The following is a 21,980-nucleotide window of genomic DNA, read 5'->3' as shown; positions in this document are numbered from 1 at the left end:
CCAAGATAATATCTGATGGAAGAAAAGAAATCTTCATTTTAAAAATGAGAAAACTGATTTAGGGTGTTGAAGTAACCTACCATGCCACACCAAAACCAAAGTGGAAGCCAATTCATGTATCATTAAAAAGGGCCAAGTAATATAAATAAACTAGTAGCCCAGTGCACAAAATTCGTGCATGGGTGGGGGTGTCCCTCAGCCCAGCCTTCACCCTCTCCAATCTGAGACCCCTCGGGGGATGTTGACTGCCAGTTTAGGCCCGATCCCTGTGAGATCGGGCCTAAACCAGCAGTCGGACATCCCTCTCTAATCCAGTACTGCTGGCTCCTAACCGCTCACCTGCCTGCTGGCCTGCTCGCACCCAACAGCCCCCCCTGCTGGCCTGCTCGCCCTCAACTGCCCCCTCCCCCTGATGGCCTGCTCACCCCCAACTGCCCCCACCACTGGCCTGCTCGCCCCCAACTGCTGCCCCCTGCCCCTCTGCTACCCCCAACTGTCCCCCCCCTGCCAGCCTGATCACCCCTAACTGCCTCTGCCTCAACCCCGCCTCCATGGCTTTGTACAGAAAGATATCCGGATGGTCTCCCAGTCTAATTAGCATATTACCCTTTTATTAGTATAGATGTTTCTAGTGGAAACAAACCCACTTATGTACCCAACACTTTCAAAATACTTTTTTTAAAGGTTGAAAATTTGTGTAAAATTATATATTCTACCTTCTGCTTAAGTAGGCTTAAAAGGATGTTTTAAATAGTTCTTAATAAAATTTTCTCAAATACACACTTATCAAATGACTCCAAGGCACATTGCTAAGCCCTAAGGGGCACACAAACAGATTCTCCAATACCACTGTGCTCCAAGGACTCACAATCTGGTGGAGAAGGCAGTGACTACGAGGAAAATTGAATTTCTCAAATTCTGCTCTGTAAGATAGGGGAACCAGAAATTTCTTCTCATTTGGTATAGAAAGTATGATTGAGAGATTTGAATAGTCCTTATTAATAAGGAAATATAATCTTTGAGTAAGGCCTTAAAGGTGGAGGCAGGGGGAAGAAGTGTCCTTATAAGCAAGCATTCATGTACCACATTACATTGTGATGCTACACTTTGAGTGTGATTTTGAATGTGATGCTTCACTGTGATAGAGTGCTTTGTCTGCTGATGGGTTTTTCTTTCTCCTGATTATCAACTATATCTATTCCTATGCCCATTTTTCTATCCAGCAGCTCATATGAACGCTTACCTAGTTTGCTGCTTAAAATTGTGTTTGGACTGGAAAATTTGATAACTCACTGAAGCATATGGTAGATTAGATAACAGCTCAAAACATTCTTAGCAAGGGTGTAACACAGGGATCACTAGTTCAAGAGTACAAAACACAAATGAGAGAAGTGTCTGAGCATAACACAACAGGGAATCTGGGCCCCAGTGATGCACTGGGGAGTGCATGCCTTTGTGAAGTGGGGCAAGCTGTTACTCAGCACCAATGGATTATGGCCAGGTAGAAATAGCTGCTCACAGTTCCTAGATCTCCTAACTTTCAAGAGGCTAGGAATCTGCATTTTTTATGTATAATCTAAAAAAATTTAATTGTGGGCAATAAATCACTGTTTCAAAATATAAATATACTAAGTGGAGCAATTATAGTTAAAAATAATCTGCATATTAGATCCTCCCTACAAGCAAACAGTTTGCAACTGCTGGCCCAATAATAATAACTAAACTAAAATTACTGAGCACATTCCTAAGAGTCTTTTTTCATACAACTCATTTCACTCTCATAACAAACCTTTGGAAGCAGGGGTGGGCATGATGGTGATGATGATGCTGATACCCATTTTACAAATGATGAAATGAAACATAGACAAGTTAAATAGTTTCCCACGAACCCTCAGCTAGCAAATGGCAGAGTCAGCATTCAATCCAAGGCAACCTGGCTCCAGAATTTGTATTCAGAAACATTATACCATACTGATTCTCAAAATGAAGAGCTTTTGTACAAAGACTCCTGGCCAATTATTTGAGGTGCTTGGAGACTTTTCTTCTGATTTGAACTTTGTTTTGGATGATACAGCTGTGAAAAGTTACTGTTTAGACCAGGGGTGGGCAAACTTTTTGACTCGAGGGCCACAATGGGTTCTTAAACTGGACCGGAGGGAGGGCCGGAACAAAAGCATGGATGGAGTGTTTGTGTGAACTAATATAAATTCAAAGTAAACATCATTACATAAAAGGGTACGGTCTTTTTTTTTTTTAGTTTTATTCATTTCAAACGGGCTGGATCCAGCCCGCGGGCTATCGTTTGCCCACGGCTGGTTTAGACTATTCAATGAATGCATGCAGTGCCCCACTTATTGAGTTTATTTTCCAGTAGCACCAACCCATAATGCCAAGATCAAAGGACATTGGAAGCATAGCTCAAGTTTGAATTCTTGCTCCTGCACTATTGGCTGACTGAGTTCTGGTTTCCTCATTTGGACAATGAATATGATGAAAAATACCCTGAAAAGTTGTTATAAGAAACAGAAATAAAAAATACTTGGTTTAAAATAAACACTCAAACTATAGACATTAGGATGACAATGATAATTTTTGGAGAAATATTTAACTAATTCATGCAAGGCCTATGTTGTGAGGAATCAAAATCAGTCCCATATCGTTCCTACCATAAGAAATTAAAGGGTCAGGTAATTAAATACAGGAGATGAGACACTTTTATAAATTGTGATAATATGATGTAAAGTACCAATAAGAGGCACACAGCTGAGGGTGATATAAGAGGATGATATTAATATCTATTGGAACAGCTTAGTGAGGACTTCAGAGAGAAAGTGACATTTGAGGGGTTGTGTGTGTGTGTGTGTGTGTGTGTGTGTGTGTGTGTGTGTGTGTGTGTTATAGGTGAGAAAGCTTTGGGCAAGAGAACTTGGGTTTAGGGAGTCACAGATGAACTGGAATAAAGTGAGCAGAGGCACCAAGATGAGGCATATTGGTGCCCAGATGTGGAAATACTAATAAGTTGACTGGAACTAGAGAGTTAGAGAGTAGAATGTATGGAAGATGGTAATTGTACAGATTTCTGTAGAACCATTCCTCAGGTCCAACCAACAGGTTGCAGAGTTGATTCTCACTGACTAGGTCAGAGAAGTCCTTTGTTTGCATATCCTCTGGGCTGGAATGTGGGGGAGGAAGGTAGAGGGACAGCTGGAAAGCATGCAAACTAGAGAGAAGAAACTTAATTTCCTATCCAATCAAGGTCCACTGACTTGTAGAAAAGGAATTCCTGTTAGAAATCCAGATGTCCTCATATAAAAGTAGGGGGAAGATGTGTGGAACCAAAAGATGTCTATAAAACACGTTGAAAATTGGGAGTTGTGGAGGCATTGACTCAAAAAAATCATTTGCAATCAATGACTCAGCCTAAACCCACAAGACTTTCCTATGAACAGAATGGAATGCTCATTTGGAGAGTTCTCTCTTTACAACAAAGACTGTGATCAAATCAGAAAGGCAGTGTTATATGGTAGGAAAGGGCTGGCTGGTCTTTTTCTGTCTAACCAGAAGAGCTCAAATAATTTATCTCTCAGCCCCTGTCTCCACATCTATAAAACAAAGATAGTATTTATATTCTTTAATGATATCATAATTAAACATTTGATGAGATGTTTAAATGAGATCTGGATGTTGTAATGGTAGTGTAGTACTGCCTGCAGCGTGGTGTAAACTCCTTGTCCATTCTCATTGGTGTATAATCTTGGTGTCTCTGATTGGTATAACATCCTGATCCATGTCCATCACTTCTTTGCAAATTCCTTCTCTCTATATTCTTATCTCTGCACATTCCAACATATCCTTTCAAAGTGCATCCAACTACAATTAAAGATAGGCATGCCCAGGCAAAAGCAGCACAGTACAGGGGAAAAGACAATGGATTTGAAGTTGGAATTAATAGATACTTATGCTGGCTCTACCAATTACTGAATGAGTGGCCTTGGACACATTATTTTTTTTGAGCCTCAACTTCTTCATCTGAAACAAGGGGCCAAAAAATGAGACAATATAGATGGAGGTATTTGATAGAGTCCAGGCATTTAATTGTATGCAAAATGAATGAAAGGAGAGGAAAGAAGAAAACCAAGCAATTCTTGGTCACTAGGGGGCAGAATACTGATTTTTCTTGGGGTGACAGAAGGTGTTAGAGGTGTGACATAAAGGTTCACTATAGCTTCATGAGCAGATGGGACCTGTGTCTATGAGAAAAGCTATGAATACTTTACTTATTAAAAAAAAGAATTTTCCAATTTATGCACAGCATTTTACCTATATTTTCACATGGTTCATAGGACCCCATTTATAGTTTGGGATCTCAATTTAAGAAATGACAACTTTGGACTAGAAAGCGTATCTAAATTCTCATGCTTCAAAACATAACACTGCACTTCAGTGCTACATTTGAGGGCCATTTTAAATGGTGAAATCACCAACAGAAAGCACAAAAAAGTGACAAAAAAGTGCCACTAATAGGTCATAAAAAGGACACTTGTTTACAGCACAAGAACTAAAAATAAGAAGGCAGAGTACCACCTTGTTCACAGTGGGGCATGTGCAATGAGCATCTCAAATTTTCAACACCTTATGTGTGGCTGTGAATAACCATGAAAGCACCCCACACATTGGTTTTGGGGCTTACAAATCAATTTTAGCAAGTAGGTGAATTTGCAAATATAGACTCTGCAAACAATGAGGACCAACTGTAGGACCGTAGTTGACTTGCTGGGAAATGGATGAGGATTTCTAGAAGACTGATGGAAACCCACGGGTTTTCTAACTCCTGCTCAGTGCTCCTTAGTGGTTTAAATTCTGTGCTTATTCTAAACTTTGTCCCCAACATGCTGTGCTATAAGACTTTTCTCTAAATTTACTCTACTGCTACTGAGTGGGAAAAAGGAAAGAGTGAGAAAAGCCAGACACAGAAGCAGAGAAACTTTCCATCCAGGAGTTTTGTTCAGGCTGGCAGCCTGCTTGTGTTTCCTGTAGACCTTTACAGTTTGGAACCCAATCCTAGCCACTGTGCAGGGATAATTGGTGACTCCTTTCCAGTGTAATTAATCCCTCGTCCCACCTCACCTCCAACTCCCAAACTCCCCTCCCCCATGAATATGGTCCAAGATCATTAACAATGTTTCTTTCCTGACTTGTGATTTGTCCCAAAGAGCATAATGCCTCTAACTGAGGGATTTTAATGAAAGAGCAATTTTATGTTGTCTTTAACCAGAATTTTTTCCTCCCTGGGCAAGAAGATTCCAAATTTTTAATGAAATTGGTTAGAAACTGGAATTTTTATAAAAAGCAGTTTGAGAAAGGCAGTTAGGGAAAATAGGACTCAGCAGTGCAGGTTGGCATGCTGAAGGAAGTCTTTGAGAGGAGTGACCGTGGCTAAGCCCTGGACTAGGGAGGGGAAGAAATTAAGGAGCTAGACTCAGCTCTATATGCACCCCCTGTGTGACCTTGGGCAAGTTCCTCCCTCTCTGTGCTTCCATTTCTTAAATGGGAAATGAGAGGTTGGATACCTTATAGGGTAACTCAGCCTTAGCATTCTGGAGCCCTAGAAAGATAAAATAAAATCGAATAGTACTCTTTATCTGTATCCAGTAGTTTATCAGAAAAGTATATTGAAGTATGTTTTGATGCCTAGTTTGTTTCTAAGAAAATCTTGCTGAGACTAAAATTTTGTGTTTTAGAATTTTTAGAATTTTAGAATTTTTAGAGATTTTTGAGTCACCATTAATGTGCATTGAATGTCTATACTTACAGCCACAGTGTTCTTGGCAAGTAAAGTCTACATTTCTTAGCACAGATGATCCAACTCTTGCCTGCCAATTCAGACTCACTCCCCCTCACCCACCCCCTAACCTTTATCATTAATTAATGTGCATTGAATGTCTATACTTACAGCCACAGTATTCTTGGCAAGTAAAGTCTACATTTCTCAGCACAGATGATCCAACTCTTGTATGATCTAACTCCTGCCTGCCAGTTCAGACTCACTCCTCCTCACCCACCCCCTAACCTTTATCATTGTTCACTCTATGTCAAACCATGAAGAATTTCTTCAGTTGCCTCTCCATGGTCTCTCTTTGGGAAACCCATTCTCTCATTAGTTCTTTTAGGAAATGCTCATTTGTTCAATTTTTAAAAATCTTCTCCTATCTCATCTCTTCTGTGAAGTCTTTCAAGGACTTTGCCAGGTCTACTGACTTCCCCTCCCCCATACCAGTGGAGAGTTCTAGCAAAGGTCTGGTAACTCTGATAAATTTATTTATTTTATACCATCTTCCTCACTAAACTGTGGACTTCTTACACACATATGTGTCTTCTTCCCTAACACCTAGAAAAGTGTTTGGCACCTGGTAGTTACTCAGGAATGTTTGATGAATGAAGAATAAATGAATGAATCCACAATAAGGAACATTATTATGTGTGAAAAACTGAAGCATGATTACTTCATTACTTATCTAAATTAAGGTGTCACCTTCAACTTAGCACTAGCCATGGGCACTGTGAAAAATGGGGGCCTAGAATTGCCAGATCTCCCAATTTTTCAAGAAAAGAAATGAAAATCTGATCTTTAATGAAAAAAATCACCATTTTTAACATTGAGGAGCCATTTAAAATCTGGGCTGGCAAATATCACATAGGCTTCCAGGTGTGCCACCCTTTGGGAAAATGAAATACACATTCCTTTGCATAAAACTCATGCTTTTCCAAACTGGTACCTACCTGCCTATATTCTCACATTTATTTTTACCTACTCTCAATAATCATTGTCAATTCCTATCATTCCTTGATAATATTTCATGCTTGTATTCTGAAAGACTATTGCATCTACTTTTCCTTTTATGGGCTTTTCTATCATTCTTTAATAGAAGAAATTATCTCGTATTTCAACATCAGGTTCACATGTTTTATCTCTTTCCTATGAACACTTCATAGATAGAGAGGATCTCATGAAATTCAGGGTGGATTCCTATTATTGTTCTTGCCATTATGTGTTACAGCCATTTGTCTATAAGCTATTCTAGAGCATTCATTCATTCATTCGTTTGTTTGTTTACTTGCTTATTTATTTTTAAATGTATTAAATTCCTCCAATGTGCCAGATACTGTGTTATTGTTAAGGACTCAAATGTGAAATCAACATTATCCCAGTCCCCAAGGAGCTCACAACCTAGTAAAAAAGGTACTATATTATATTTCTCTCTGAATTGCCAGCACCTTGCAACAAGTAGTAGGGGCTCAATAAATTTCATTAAATGATTCAAGTATACAATGCTAATTTTCTTAGTATTTATGATGAACAATGCATCCTGGGGGGGAAGCAAAATATGTACTATGATGTCTTTCACATAATAGGTACTATATAAGTATTTGGAAACATAAATGAAGTATGAAGCCATCTGGATTTTTAATGATCTGCTTAAATATCTATCTGATTATAAATAGAGTATTATGTGTATATGTTTATAAATATAATGGAAAATAATGATTGCATTTGAAATCCTATATAGAAAGTAGATTATAGATGTTATAGAAGTCTAACATAGTGAAATGTCATCATGGGATGAGGTAGTTAAGGAAGACTCCAGTAGGGAGGTAGATTCTAAGTTATGGATTAAAGGACTTCCTATGGGCCATGCATGACGCATGGTTATCTCATGTCCTTCCAATAGCCAGGATGTAAGCTCATGAGGACAGGGACCTTTTCTCTTTGATTCATCAATTTTCCCCCACACTGAACACTTTATTTTGCACATAGTAGACACGCACAAAGATTTGTTAATGAAAGAATGAATGATCCTATAAAAAGATACCATTGTTCCCATTTTACAAATAGGGAAACCAAAGCTTAGAGATGGACAGTGGTTTGCCCAATGCCCAGACCAGAGTCTGGCCCCTGGACCATACCACCAGCATCCTTGGGAACTTGTTAAGAAGAAAAATTCTTCAGACCTTCATATCAGCAATCCAGGTGGCTCTAATTCATGCCAAAGTTTGAGATTTACCTATCCAGGGTCATAAGTGTCAGGACAAGATCTGTCAGGCTTAAAGTTCTAAACTATTGTCGGTCTACAGCCAAAGAATCATTTAAAGTTTGTTTGGCAAAACATTTTCTGCCTGATGTTAGTAAATATCACTTGACAAAATTAAAATTTCATATTCAAATATGTTTGAGAAATACTAAGTTAACCAAGATTAAACAGGATTCTTTACTATAGAGTTTCTATGACTTTAAAATTCATTATATCATGCACCCCGAAAAAGGAAATATAATGTTCTAGTCTTACGTGAGGCAGAGTAGAGCATAGTAATGAGTGTGAGCATTGGTGTGTGACCACTGTATTCCAGTTCTTTATCACTGACTATTTTGTAACTTTGGACAAGTCTATTAATAGCTCTGTCTCTCAGTTTCCTAATCTGTAAGTGGATAATAATAATTCCTACTTCCTGGAGTTTTTGTGGAGATTAAATAAGATAGTACAAGTAAAACAGTTACTATAATGTCTGATATATAGTTACCTTTCAATAGATGTTAGACATTATAATTATTCATAATATTATCATTTTTAGAATCTACTGCAGATTGGCCCACTCAACACCCATGTCAAGCCCTTTCTAGGGTGTTTTCCTACATCGGCTGGAAATCTAAAAACTGCATTTGATAGACATCCTTGAGCTAAGGGGTAGTATTTGACCTCGTTAAACAAGTTTTAGAAGGAAAAAGAAGCAATGAAAGGAAGCAGCCCAATAGGGTGATTGAATCTTCTGGAAGGGAAAGTAGAGAGGTATTTGCCTCTTGTGGGAAATTGAGGCAGAAGCTTAGCATCAGTCTTAGCATCCTGAGTGCCCTTTGGCAGTGGCAGCAGTGTGGCAATGGGAATTCTACTGGAGTCCCACTACTCAGAGTGGGGTTCACCCACCAACACTGGCACCATCAGAGAGCTTGTTAGAAAAACAGAAGGTCAGGTCACCTCCTAGGCCTCTGGAATCAAAGTCTGTGCTAACCGGACCCCAGGAGATTCGTGTGCATGTGAAAGTGTGAGAGACTCTCCCCAGAGTCCCACGGGCCGTACGTAGAATGGGGCTGGACATCCTCACTGGCCACGTCTCAGCCTTCAGCATTCAGTATGTGACACCATTTCTGTAAAACTGCTTCTGCTTGTGTTAGCTAGTGTGGATTCTATTATCCGCAACAAAAAGTCTGACTGTATAATCACAGAAGCCTTTCTGGGGGCTTTCTCATGTGACACTTCTAAAAGCACTTTTGTAAAGCAACAGGGAGTAAAAGACCATTTGAGTAACATGGGACCTGATTTTAGGTGGAAGTCCACTTTCATTCTCTTGAATCTGTTGCTCATAAAGGCAAAAGGAGCTTTGCATTAGCAAGTGTAAAAATCCTCCACTGACGGAACTGCACTGTGTTGAAAACAATCTGGAAATTTTTAGTGCAGGCACTAATTTGTTTCTGTGCATTCTGCATAAACATTTATTTCTCCATTCAGAACCCTTACTTCATATGTGCACATTGTCATGGTTAGTTAGAACAAGATGTTGAGGTCATGTGTTAGAACCTGACCTAAGCCAATTGGGTTGAACACACGTCTTGGATTCTTTTTGATAGAAAATTGGTTCAAAAGTTTGGTATAAGAGACCTTTAGCTGCTCCCTCATAATCTTGCTACCAGGTTATTCTCGAAGCTAATCTTAGACCAAATTCTTACATCATATAAACATTTCCATATATATATCACTATCAAGCTGACACCAAGGCGTTCATAGATGCATTTTCTAAAGTTGATGAAGTTTCAGCTTTTTATATGAATTTTGAATAAAATGTGGCCCCCAAGGTGAATGTAGCAACTCCCAAGAGGCAGGGTTCTATGACCCTTAAAGTAAACACCAGCCATCTAGGGCAAAAAATGGAGGCACAGCGTATATAGACCCTGCTGGGTTTTACATCTTATTTATGCAGGAGTGGGGAAAGTGCGAATGAAAGAGTGTGGAGGAATCTAAAATATTTAACCAGTTCTTATGCATTTAGCCATCGTTCTTAACATTTGTCTTGCTAATCAGCCAACCACCAATTTCACCAATTGAAACCTTTATGGCACTTTGCTGAATAAAGTCTTGAAATTGATTCTAGCTATTGCTGTCATAGCTGGTCCTGGATTGCTACCTTTCTGTGGTAATACCAACTGCTCACCTTTGCAGTATATATTCTTTCTTTTTAATATGTTTTTATTGATTTCAGAGAGGAAGGGAGAGAGAGAGAGAGAGAGAGAGAGAGAAACATTGATGAGAGAGAATCATTGATCAGCTGCCTCCTGCTTGCCCCCCACTGGGGATGGAGTCCACAACCCAGGCATGTGCCCTGATCAGGAATCGAACTGTGACCTCCTGGTTCATCGGTTGAAGCTCAACCACTGTGCCACACCAGCCAGGCAGCAGTGTATATTCTTTTTTTTAAAAAAAATATATTTTATTGACTTTTTTACAGAGAGGAAGGGAGAGGGATAGAGAGTTAGAAACATAGATGAGAGAGAAACATTGATCAGCTGCCTCCTGCACACCCCCTACTGGGGATGTGCCCGCAACCAAGGTACATGCCCTTGAATAGAATCGAACCTGGGACCCTTCAGTCCGCAGGCCGACGTTCTATCCACTGAGCCAAACCGGTTAGGGCTGCAGTGTATATTCTTGATTAGAATGCTTGTGGAGGCCTCTGGTTGTAGTTTTGACCTAAGGAATGCACACATAATTTTACATTATTTATGGTAGGTGAATTACAGACAGTTTAAAAGCATAGCAGTGGGTTTGTTTGGACAAAGTTCTGGATTAACAGGGAAGCCAATTCTAAGCCCTAATAAAGAATTAATTAACTCATTCCTTTACTCATTGATTAGTGAGCCCTCTACTAGGTACTGAGGCCCAGAGATGAAAAGGCAGTTCCTTCCACGAGGAGAAAAGTGTCTACAGAAGAAAACAAACAATGAAAACAATGTGACGGATACTATGGCAGGTGAGCCCTAGGTGGTACTGTTACTTTGCTAATGTTTGGAGAATGAAGTGTTGAATGAAATGGGTGATGTCCCGGAGGAAGTGACTTCTTTGAGAACTGGATACTTAAGGTGAGTTTTAAGGATGAACAGAAGTTGGCCAGTCCATACAGGGAGGCAAAGGTGGACAATGTGGTAATGCTTAAATAATTAATGGCAATGAGCTTTGGAATCCATTTTAGTAATGGTGAGCCTAATAAGATTACATTCTTTCCCTCCCCCATCTCTCATGCTCTGCCTCAGTTATGGGTATGAAGGAATAAAAGGAGTTTGGATTGTTATATACCAGGAACTAGAGCTAATTGCTTTGGATTCAGAAAAATCATAGAATCATAGAATTTTAACTGCTATGCTAAAGACTCTTCACTAGGTATAAATACTTACTGTTCTTTATCATTGCTGAATGGATTATTTTCCCCTTTCAGGGGGAAGTCAAGCAAAGGTTTCCATAGCTTTTTGTTGTTGTTATTTGTTTTCAGTTATTCAAGATATACAGTTCCTCATACTTACAAAATGTAAACTGTTTTCCTCAGAACTTTGTGTTCAAATCCTTATTCTGCTACTTACTAACTGGACAAAGTGATTCAAACCTCTGAAGGGTCATGATATTGACCTTATTTACTATAAGAGTTAAATTAAGTAATTTGTGTGTACCTAGTTTAGTGCCTGTCACATAGTAGAAACTCAATACATACTGTCACAATGATTGCTGTATTATTAGTGGCATTAACAATACATGTTTAAATTATAATTTTCTGTTGTCTGTCACACTGCACAGGTGAGCAGGGGAGGCTCATGTATGTGGTGGAATTGGCCTCAGTCAGAAGTCATCGAGCTGTTGATCTAACCTGGGCATTGAGTTTCCTTTTAGTTTTGGAACTGAGCTGGCAAAGCCATCTTTATATGGAATGGCTCATTTTGGCAACTCCAGGTGAAGGTGTTCTTTGGCATAAATCTTGGTGCGGCCCTGCATTCAAGCCCACCCTCAGTCTCCCAGTTGCTGGCAGCCCTACTCAATGCTGATCCTTCCTCCCTGGCTTCTGGTGCTCAGGTCCCAAGTGTCTCTTGCAAGAACTCTCACCCCCTGCCTCCCTCACCTAATCCATCACCTACCCATAAAGAGCTAATATGGACCCCACCTTCTTCCATCAGTGGAAAGAGCACATGCTTTGAAGTCTGAAAAATCTAGTACCCAGTCTTGGCTGTGAACAAAGAGTGTGGCCTTGGGTAAGTTATATTACCCCTCCAAGCTTCTATTCCTTAATTGTAGGATATGTATGAAATATGCATTTTAAGAATTGTTGAGATTCAAAGAGATGATGCATGTAAGATATTTTAGACAGTATTGGTACATTGTACATGCTCTGAAAATGGGTGAGTGATATTATTATTTTTAAAAATATATTTTTACTTATTTCAGAGAGGAAGGGAGAGGGAGAGAGAGATATAGACATCAATGATGAAAGAGAATCATTGATTGGCTGCCTCCTGCATGCCCCCTACTGGGGATCAAGCTCACAACCCAGGCATGTGCCCTTGACTGGAATCAAACCCAGGACCCTTCAGTCCGAAGGTCAATGCTCTATCCACTGAGACAAACCATCTAGAGCAGTGGTATTATTTTTTTATTTTTTTTTATTATATATTTCTTTGATAACTTCTCTCCTAGTTGGGAAAAATTGGTATAGGTTTATTCTTTTGGAATTGTAAGGAGAAAATAGTATCTATGTGTTCTTTGGTCTTAAATTGGATCATTTGCTAGTTTCACTGGATCCTTAGAACCTCCATAGAAATCAGAGATCTGGGGGTCTGTGTACCCCATCTCTTTAACGCATGGTGTCCGATGTGGGGGGCCTAGCGCTTAGGTAAGCTTGACCTATTATAAGCATTTTAAAGATAAGAAAACCAAGCTATGGAATACATGGGTGTGGGTAGAACCTAGAACTTGATCAAGATTGGTCCCTGAGAGGTAATTTGGTCCAGGGTTTAGAATGTCCTTAGGAGTAAGTTCAAACTTCTACCTGTCAGCACCAATAACAATGTGAGGGTACTCCTTCCTTCCTCCCATTCTCAAGTGGGGAAGCCAAATAGAAGAGGTGGAGGAGGGGGTCAGATTGAGGGTTAACATGAAAAGGACAGAGCAGGTCTCAGGCCTGAGAGAAAAGAAGATTTGGCCTTAATTAATGTCTTCCTTCCAACCAGTCCCAGAGGCCTGGGGGAGAAGCAATAATAGAAGGTAACCCTGGTAACAGCTGGAAGGACACTAGCTGTGGGAACTGAGTGGAGACAGGGAGCAAGCCTAAGGATGAGGTGGCCAAGAACTTCCCAGAAAGAACCAAACGTGGGGCTTGTCCTAACCACAGACTGAAAAGAACATGGAAACTTCCCTATGTCCTTGTTTTCCCTAGCACCAGATGTAACACATTTGTGTGCATATTGTTTTGCAGTCACAGTCATTATAAAACACACATACAATTATTTTTCCAGGTTGCTGATATTTCACAGGACTTAGAAATGAAGGGTGCAAGGAAGGCGGAACTGATAAAGTGCATTCACAGATGACCATATTGAAATGGGTCCCCCAGAAGTCCCTTCTCCACTGGTAATTAGGTTGGGTGCCAAATAAAGAACAGATACTAGATACTACTGGGTTCCAGAAACATTCTTAAGAATTTTATAAATCCTACTAATAAGCCTCTAATAACTAGATGTCCTAGGTATTATTATTCCTATTTGCAGAAATGGATTGCCTAAGATAACTGATTTGTATATGGTCCAAACTGTGATCTGGTTCCAAAGTCATTGTCCCTTTCCTCTCATCATGCTGCATGTCTAGTCCAACCTTAGGGACACACGAGTCCCTTTAGTTAGCAGAGAGTAGTAATGAGTCTGGTACAACTCTTACTTGGCAGTTGTCAAAATGCTTCATTCAGTGAAACCCCTCTATTCTATAGTGCAGCACTTCCTCTCTCTTTCTCCTCATCTTCGCTTCCCTTTCCCCAGTTTTAGCCCATGTGAATTTCAAGGAAAATGAAATCCGTATGTTTTTGATTCATTTGCACTTAACTCATCAAAATATGATTTTGAGAGAGAGAGTAGAATTGCAGAGAAGTGAATTTTAAAACTCCCCTTCCCCCTGGAAAACAGGATGTCTACTCTGGCCAAAATCATAAAAATTTCAAACTTCAAGTATTAGGGTTTAGCTTAATACATAGAAATCATGTGATTTGAGGGAGCTGTAATTTTAGACTAACACTTCTCTGCAAGCCAAGTACGAGAGGATATGAGCCCACATTAGTGCTATCAGATGAAGGCTTTTAGGTGCCCAGTTAAGTACATTTCTTCTATGGCCATCATCATCATAAAAGATATTGACATTGTGGGTAAAATAACATTCATATTTAAGGATTGGAATAGATGTCAGAAGTCATATCACTCAATACTCCCAGTTTATGGACAAGAAAACTGAGGCCCAGCAAGATCTGGGTGTGTGCTCAGGTCATAGAGCTGTACCTAACCTCCTGGGTCCTGGACTCCAATTTCATTGCTCTTTTCCTTGGCTAACTATAAAAAAAATGCACATGACATTGTATTACCTTTACTAGAAATCTCTCCAAAGTATATACCATTTTTAATTCTGATGTTCCACTAAAATTTTTATTTTTTTAATATATATTTTTATTGATTTCAGAGAGGAAGTGGGGAGAGAGAGAGCAAGAGATACATCAATGATGAGAGAATCATTGATCGGCTGCCTCCTGCACGACCCCCACTGGGGATTGAGCCCGCAACCCGGGCATGTTCCCTTGACTGGAATCAAACCCAGGTCCCTTCAGTCCACAGGCCAACAATCTATCCACTAGCAAACCCAGCTAGAGCCCACTAAAATTTTTAAAAAATAAATAGTATTTCTTGTATCTGGGGCAAGGGGAGAGGACCTACTGTACATCAGCATAAAAAATGACCCCGATTCACTTGCAAAAATGACTCTTGAACCTCAACCAAATGGTAGTAAATGTTTCCTTACACAAAAAAGTAGGAAACTAAAAGATAAAAATAGCCAATCTGTGTCAGTCACCTTATATAGGTTTCAATCCTATATAATAAAAGGCTAATATGCAAATAGACCGAACAGCGGAACAACTGGAACAACAGAACAACCAGTTGCTATGACATGCACTGACCACCAGGTGACATGTGCGGAACATGGTGGGCATTGTCTGTGGTGGTGGAGCAGGTGAGTGGGGGCACCAGACCAAGGCAGGGCGCCGGTCGCAGTCATCAGGGCGAGCCTCTGGTGGTTACTGAAAATTCTTTGCTCCTGCGCACCGCGGTCCTGCCCGGCGCTCACACCTGTTACCAGCACCGGAGCCTCTGCTCACACCCACTGCCAGAGCCTGCCCTGCTCACACCTGCAGCTGGTGCTGGAGCTGCTGCTCGCATCCGCTGACAGTGCCTGGCACTGGTCCCAATTGCTTGGTGCCATCAGTGGGTGTGAGTGGCAGCTGCTGGCCCTGATTGCCCCTGACTTCTCCACCTCCCCCTGCTTCTGAGGGCCAATTGGGGCAGCAGCCACCGCTTGCACCCACTGATGGCGCCAGCCCCACTTGCACCCACTGCTGGCGCAGGCCCCAATCGCTCCGTGCCGTCAGCAGATGTGAGTGAGGCCTGCGCCATCAGAGCGTGGGAGCGGTGGTGGCTGGAGCAAGGCTGCGGGTAGAGAGGGGACCAGGGACCGCAGCGGGAGGGGCCGGGCAGGGGCGCAGAGGATGGGCCAAGACCTGCCCCTGTGCCTACTGCAGCCTCACGGCCCACAGTTCCTTTCAATGTGCACGAATTCGTGCACTGGGCCCCTAGTAATAATAATAATAATAATAATAATAATAATAATGTTAGTCATCAGTAATTCAGAGATAATATGCATGTTCTGACTATGTAATTACTAGTAACTATGTAATCCTAAGCAAGAATGAATTATGTTATCCTAGGCAAGTTAAGCCTCAATAGAAATATATTTTTTTAAATTTTATTGAATTTATTTGGGTGATGTTATATAATAAAACTGTATAGATTTCAAGTATACAGTTCTATAATACCACAGCTTTTTTTTTATATCTATTCATGTACTGATGACACTGGCTGTTTTCAGATCTTGGCTATTATAAATAACACTGCAATGTATTCTTTTGAATTAGTGTTGTGGGTTTGTTTGGATATATTCCTAGAAGTGGGATCACTAGGTCAAATGACAGTTTCATTTTTAATTTCATTAAGAAACTCCATACTGTTTTTCATAGTGGCTGCACCAGTCTGCATCCCACCAGCAGTGCATTAGGGTTCCCCTTTCTCTATATCCTCATCAATACCTGTTGTTTGTTGATTTATTGATGGTAGCCATTCTGACAGGTATGAGCTGATAACTCATTGTGGTTTGTCTTTTCATTTTGTTGATGGTTTCCTCTTCTGTGCAAAACCTTTTTAGTTTGATGTAGTCTCATTAGTTTATTTTTTCTTTCATTTCCCTTGCCTGAGGTGATATATCAGAAAAAATATTGCTAGGAGTAAAAGATTTTACTGCCTATGTGTTTTTTTTAGGATGTTTATGGTTTTGAGTATAACATTTAAATCTTAACCCATTTTGAGTTTATTCTTGGGTCTGATCTAAGAAGGTGGTCTAGTTTCTTTTTTTTATTTATTTTTTATTTTTGCACATCCAATTTTCTCAATGCTACTTATTGAATAGACATTGTATATTCTAGCCTCCTTTGTCAAATATTAATTTACCATATCGATGTAGGTTTATTTCTGGGCTCTATATTCTGTTCCATTAGTCTACATGTCTGTTTTTATGCCAGTACCATGCTGTTTGGATTATTATGGCCTTATAGTATAGTCTGATATCAGTAGTGTGATTCCTCCCACTATGTTTTTCTTTCTCAAGATTGCTGTGCCTATTCAGGGTCTTTTGTAGTTTCCTAAAAATTGTTGGAATATTGGTTTTAGTTCTGTGAAATACACCATTGGTATCTTGATAGGAATTGTGTTGAATCTATCTTTAGTATAGATTGCTTTGGGTAGTATGGACATTTTAATGATGTAAATTCTTCATATCCATGCACATGGTACATGCTTCCACTTATACTGTATCTTCTTCAATTTCTTTCCTCAGTGTCTTATAATTTTCCAAGTACAAGTCTTTTGCATCTTTGGTTAAATTTATTCCTAGGTTTATTATTTGATGCAATTGTAAATGGGATTGTTTTTTTAGTTTCCCTTTCTGACAGTTCATTATTGGTGTATAAAATTTCAACTAATTTCTGGATATTTATTTTGTATCCTGCTACATTACTAAATGTATTTACCAGTTCCAGTAGTTTTTTGGTAGAATCTTTAGGGTTTATATATAAAGTATTATGTCATCTGAAAATAATGACAATTTTACTTCTTCCTTTCCAATTCGGATGTCTTCTATTTCTTCTTCTTGTCTTGATTGTTGTGGCTAGGACTTCTAGTACTATGCTGAATAAGTATGGTGAAAGTTGACATTCCTGTCTTGTTCCTGATCATAAGGGAAATGCTTGTAGTTTTTGCCTGTTGAGTATGATGTTGGTTATGGGTTTGTCCTATATGGTCTTTATTATGTCGAGGTATATCCCTATATTCCTAATTTGCTGAGTGTTTTTATCATAAATGGGTGCTGGATTTTATCAAATGCTTTTTTTTGCATCTATTGATATGATCATGTGACTTTTATCCTTCCATTTGTTTATGTAGCATATTATATTTTTTGACCTGCAGATATTGTACTAACCCTGCATCCCCAGAATAAATCCCACTTGATCATGGTGTATGATCCTTTTAGTGTACTGTTGGCCCGTTTGTTAATATTTTGCAGAGGATTTTAGTATCAAGTATATTGGTCTATAATTTTCTTTCCTTGTAGTGTCTTTATCTGCTTTTGGATAATGCTGACCTTGTAAAATGAGCATGGGTGTCTTCCCTCCTCTTGAATTTTTTGAAATAGTTTGATAAGGATAGGCATTAGTTCTTCTCTGAATGTCTGATAAAATTCACCTGGTTAGCCAGCCAGTCTAGGGTTTTTGATTGTTGAGCGTTTTTTATTACTGCTTCAAAATAATTAGTTGTAACCAGTTTATCTAGATTTTCTGATTCTTCCTGATTGAGTTTTGGAAGATTGTATATTTTTAGGGATGTATCCCGTTCATCCAGATTGTCCAATTTGTTGGCATATAGTTGTTCATATTTTCTTTTTTAAAAAAAGATTTTTAATTCATTTTTAGGGAGACAGTAAAGAAGAGGGAGAGAGAGAAACATTGATGTGACAGAGAAACATTGACTAACCACCTCCTGCATGCCCCCCACTGGGGACTGAGCCTCAAACCCCAACCCAATCAACTGAACCACACTGTCCAGGACTGTTCATAATATTTTCTTATAGTCCTTTGTATTTCTTTGGTGTGTCAGTTGTTACTTCTCTTTCATTTCTGATTTTATTTATTTGGGTCTTCTTTCTCTCTCTCAAACTCTCTCTCTCTCTCTCTCTCTCTCTCTCTCATCAACCTTGTTTATTTTTTCAAAGAACCAGCTTTTAGTTTCATTGATTTTTTGTATTTTCTTTTAGACTCTATTTCATTTATTTCTGCTCTGATCTTTATTATTTCTTTTTTTCCCACCCACTTTGGGCTTTGCTTGTTGTTCTTTTTATAGTACTTTTGGGTATAAAGTTAGATTGTTTATTTGATATTTTTCTTGTGGTTTTTTTTTTTTTGTAATGCTATGAATTTTCCTCTTAGGACTACTTTCATTGTGTCCATAGATTTGAGGTTTTGTCTTTATTTTTACTTGTTTCAAAGTATCTTTTGATTTCTTTCGTGATCACATTGTTAACCCTTTCATTGTTTAGTAACATGTTATTTAGCTTCCATGACTGTGTGTTTTTTTAGTTTTTTTGCCTTTTGAATGATTTCTAGTTTCATACCATTACAGTCAGAGAAGATGCTTGATATGATTTCAGTCTTCTTAACTTTGAGACTTGCTTTGTGTCCTAACGTGATTTTTCTTAGAAAATTTTCCGTGTGCACTTAAAACGATTGTATATTCTGCTGCTTTGGGGTGAAATGTTCTGAAGATATCAATTAAATCCATCTGAGCTAGTGTGTCATTTAAGGCTGCTATTTTCTTGTTAATTTTCTGTCTGGAAAATCTATCTATTTGATGTCAATGGGTTGTTAAATCTCCTACTCTGACTGTATTACTGTTTATCTCTCCTTTTATGTCCACAAAGATTTGCTTTATATGTTTAGGTGCTCCTATGTTGACTGCATAAATGTTTATAAAAGTTATATCCTTTTGTTGGATTGCTCCCTTTATCATAATATAGTGACCTTCTTTGTTTCTTGTTTTAAAGTCTATTTTGTCTGATAAAAGTATTGCTACGCCAGCTTTTTTTTTTTCATTTTCATTTGCATGAAATACCTTGTTCCATTCTTTTACTTTTAGCTTTTGTGAATCTTTCATTCTGATGTGGGTCTCTTGTAGACAGTATATATATGAGTCTTGTTTAATCCAGTCAGCTACTTTATGTCTTTTGATGGGCATTTAAACCATTTACATTTAAGCCATTGCTCTGTGCAAAGCAGAACATACTGAATTTGATAGTATGAAGTGCTTATAAGTTACCAGGTGCCTTGCTGAGCAAGTTACAATAAGTTTTTTTAAAATTTAATTTTTCAATTACAGTTGATATTCAATATTATTTTATATCAGCTTTAGGTGTGAAGCATAGTCGTTATTTATTTTAATCTTTATAACAGCACTACCAAGTAGACACTATTATTATCCTCATATTATAGGTGGAAAAACTATAGTGTAGAGAGATTAACAAGGGGCAGAACAGAAGCTCCAACCAAAATCTCACTTTATAACATGTCTTTAACCACTGTACTCTATTAATTAATTAGTATATTAGATACATATTTGGTATTACAATTCCCTTAGGATGTAGGTATTATAATTTCTGTCTTATAGATGAAAAATATCTGCAGTTTATTGCATTAACTATCTTGACTAGCTCCCAAGATTATTAAGCAGCTAAGTGAAAATCAGTATCCCGTTTTCAGATTCCAAGTTATGTGCTCTTTTCAGAGTGTCCTGCTGCCACTTAGGGAAAGATTCATCAAAACTTGGAGTCCTGAAAAGACTGAAAAAAAAATCTTCCAGGAGTTGGTTAGAGGTTAGGAACTGGATACCACATTGGAAAGCATAAGCCCATATTTGCTGTTCTTAGATCTTCCTGACCTCCCGCTGAGCCCTCCACAGCTATTAACTGCTATCCCATCTTCTGACTTGAACCACAAGGCTTTCAGAGTTCCAGCATTTTATTTAAATGTGATCTTTCCAGGCAAATTGGAGTGGCTTCTGTATTTCAGCCACCTTGTCTAGACTAAGTCTTATGGGAACATTTCTTCCCCTGGTCCCAGCATGAGTGGCAGCCTGCAACCCATGAGCCTGTCTCACTGTGATTATTTCACTTACAAGAACCATCAGAACACTTTATCTTTGCTATCGCTTTCACCCTTGCTTGTTGGATTCGTTGCTACTGGGAATTGGAAAAATGAAGGAAACTTTTTTTATTCTGTTCAGAAATTTCATTAAATGGATATTTACTGAGTGTTTGCTTTATATCAAGCCAATGCCAATGATTAGGGAAGCAGAGGTAACTAAGTGCAAGTTCTTTTGTCTTCTTTTATCCCTGTTTCAATCAGAGTCCAGTCAGAAAAACAAAATCCACACAGGACATTTAATGGGGAGGATTCAACATAGTGAACTGGTGATAAACTTGTTAGAAGAGCCGACAGGGACAGTGAGGTCACCTAGGGATTAGGAACCTAGGAGAAAGCTGCTTCCACCACTTAGGGCTGTAAGGACCAGGGGAAATGACACAGTTACCAGAACCTAGGACAACAGAACACTGAAGAGAATGTGTGAATAGATAGGGGCTGTGACAGTAAAGGAGAGGCAGACACCTCGACCTAGAACAGAAAGAGAGGGACAGAAATGCCTTGGCATTTCCCTTTCTCTCCCTTCCCCAACCTTCCACTAGTGCCTCCTAGTGCTAAACTAAACTGAAGCCAGGTGGCATGACAGCCTGGGAAGTAGAGTTTTACAGGGGTCAGTGCCCTGCACTACAAAGCCCAGGTCAGGGAGTGGATAGCACAATCTCCAAACTTCCCCTTTCTCTTTTCTTTATTTCTTCTATCCCTTTACCTCAAATCATGAGACATCGAAACAGCATGATAGGGTACCAAAATCTATCCCAGCTCTAACTGTAAATCATCCAGCTGCCTTCAAAATCAAATCCAAATGTCTTACCATGCACACACAGCCCTCTCTGATCTGGATTCTTCCTGCTGTTCCTCTATCATCGTTCACCAATTCCTTAATATAAACCGTCTCCAATAAAACCAAGGCATGTACTTTTTTCTTCTTCTTCTTGCCTTCTTTCCTTTGGCCACCTTGTTCTCTGTGAATTTCCCCCTTTTTACACAATGTTTATCTATTCAATAGACTTTTTCTCAGGTTCTCTCATGTGTCAGAATTTGTGAGAAAAACAGAGCAAAGACGTGATCCTGGCTCTCAGAGTGATTCTGGTGCCTTTGTTCCTCGTGGAGGGCTAGGTCTGAGTAAGATAGGACATTTACACAAAGTACACAGAGAAAGAAGAGACAGAGGGGAGAGCAACTCGGATCTTGAGGGTGTTTCAAAGGTTAAAGTAGGAAAGTCAGGTTTAACTATCAGTTTCAAGAGGTAAGCATAGATCAGAAATTAGAGATAAGGCTAGAGGTAA

The sequence above is a fragment of the Myotis brandtii genome, unplaced genomic scaffold, assembly GCF_000412655.1.
Source record: "Myotis brandtii unplaced genomic scaffold, ASM41265v1 scaffold57, whole genome shotgun sequence".
NCBI classification, from domain to species: domain Eukaryota; kingdom Metazoa; phylum Chordata; class Mammalia; order Chiroptera; family Vespertilionidae; genus Myotis; species Myotis brandtii.
Note: the sequence above shows the minus strand (reverse complement) of the source record.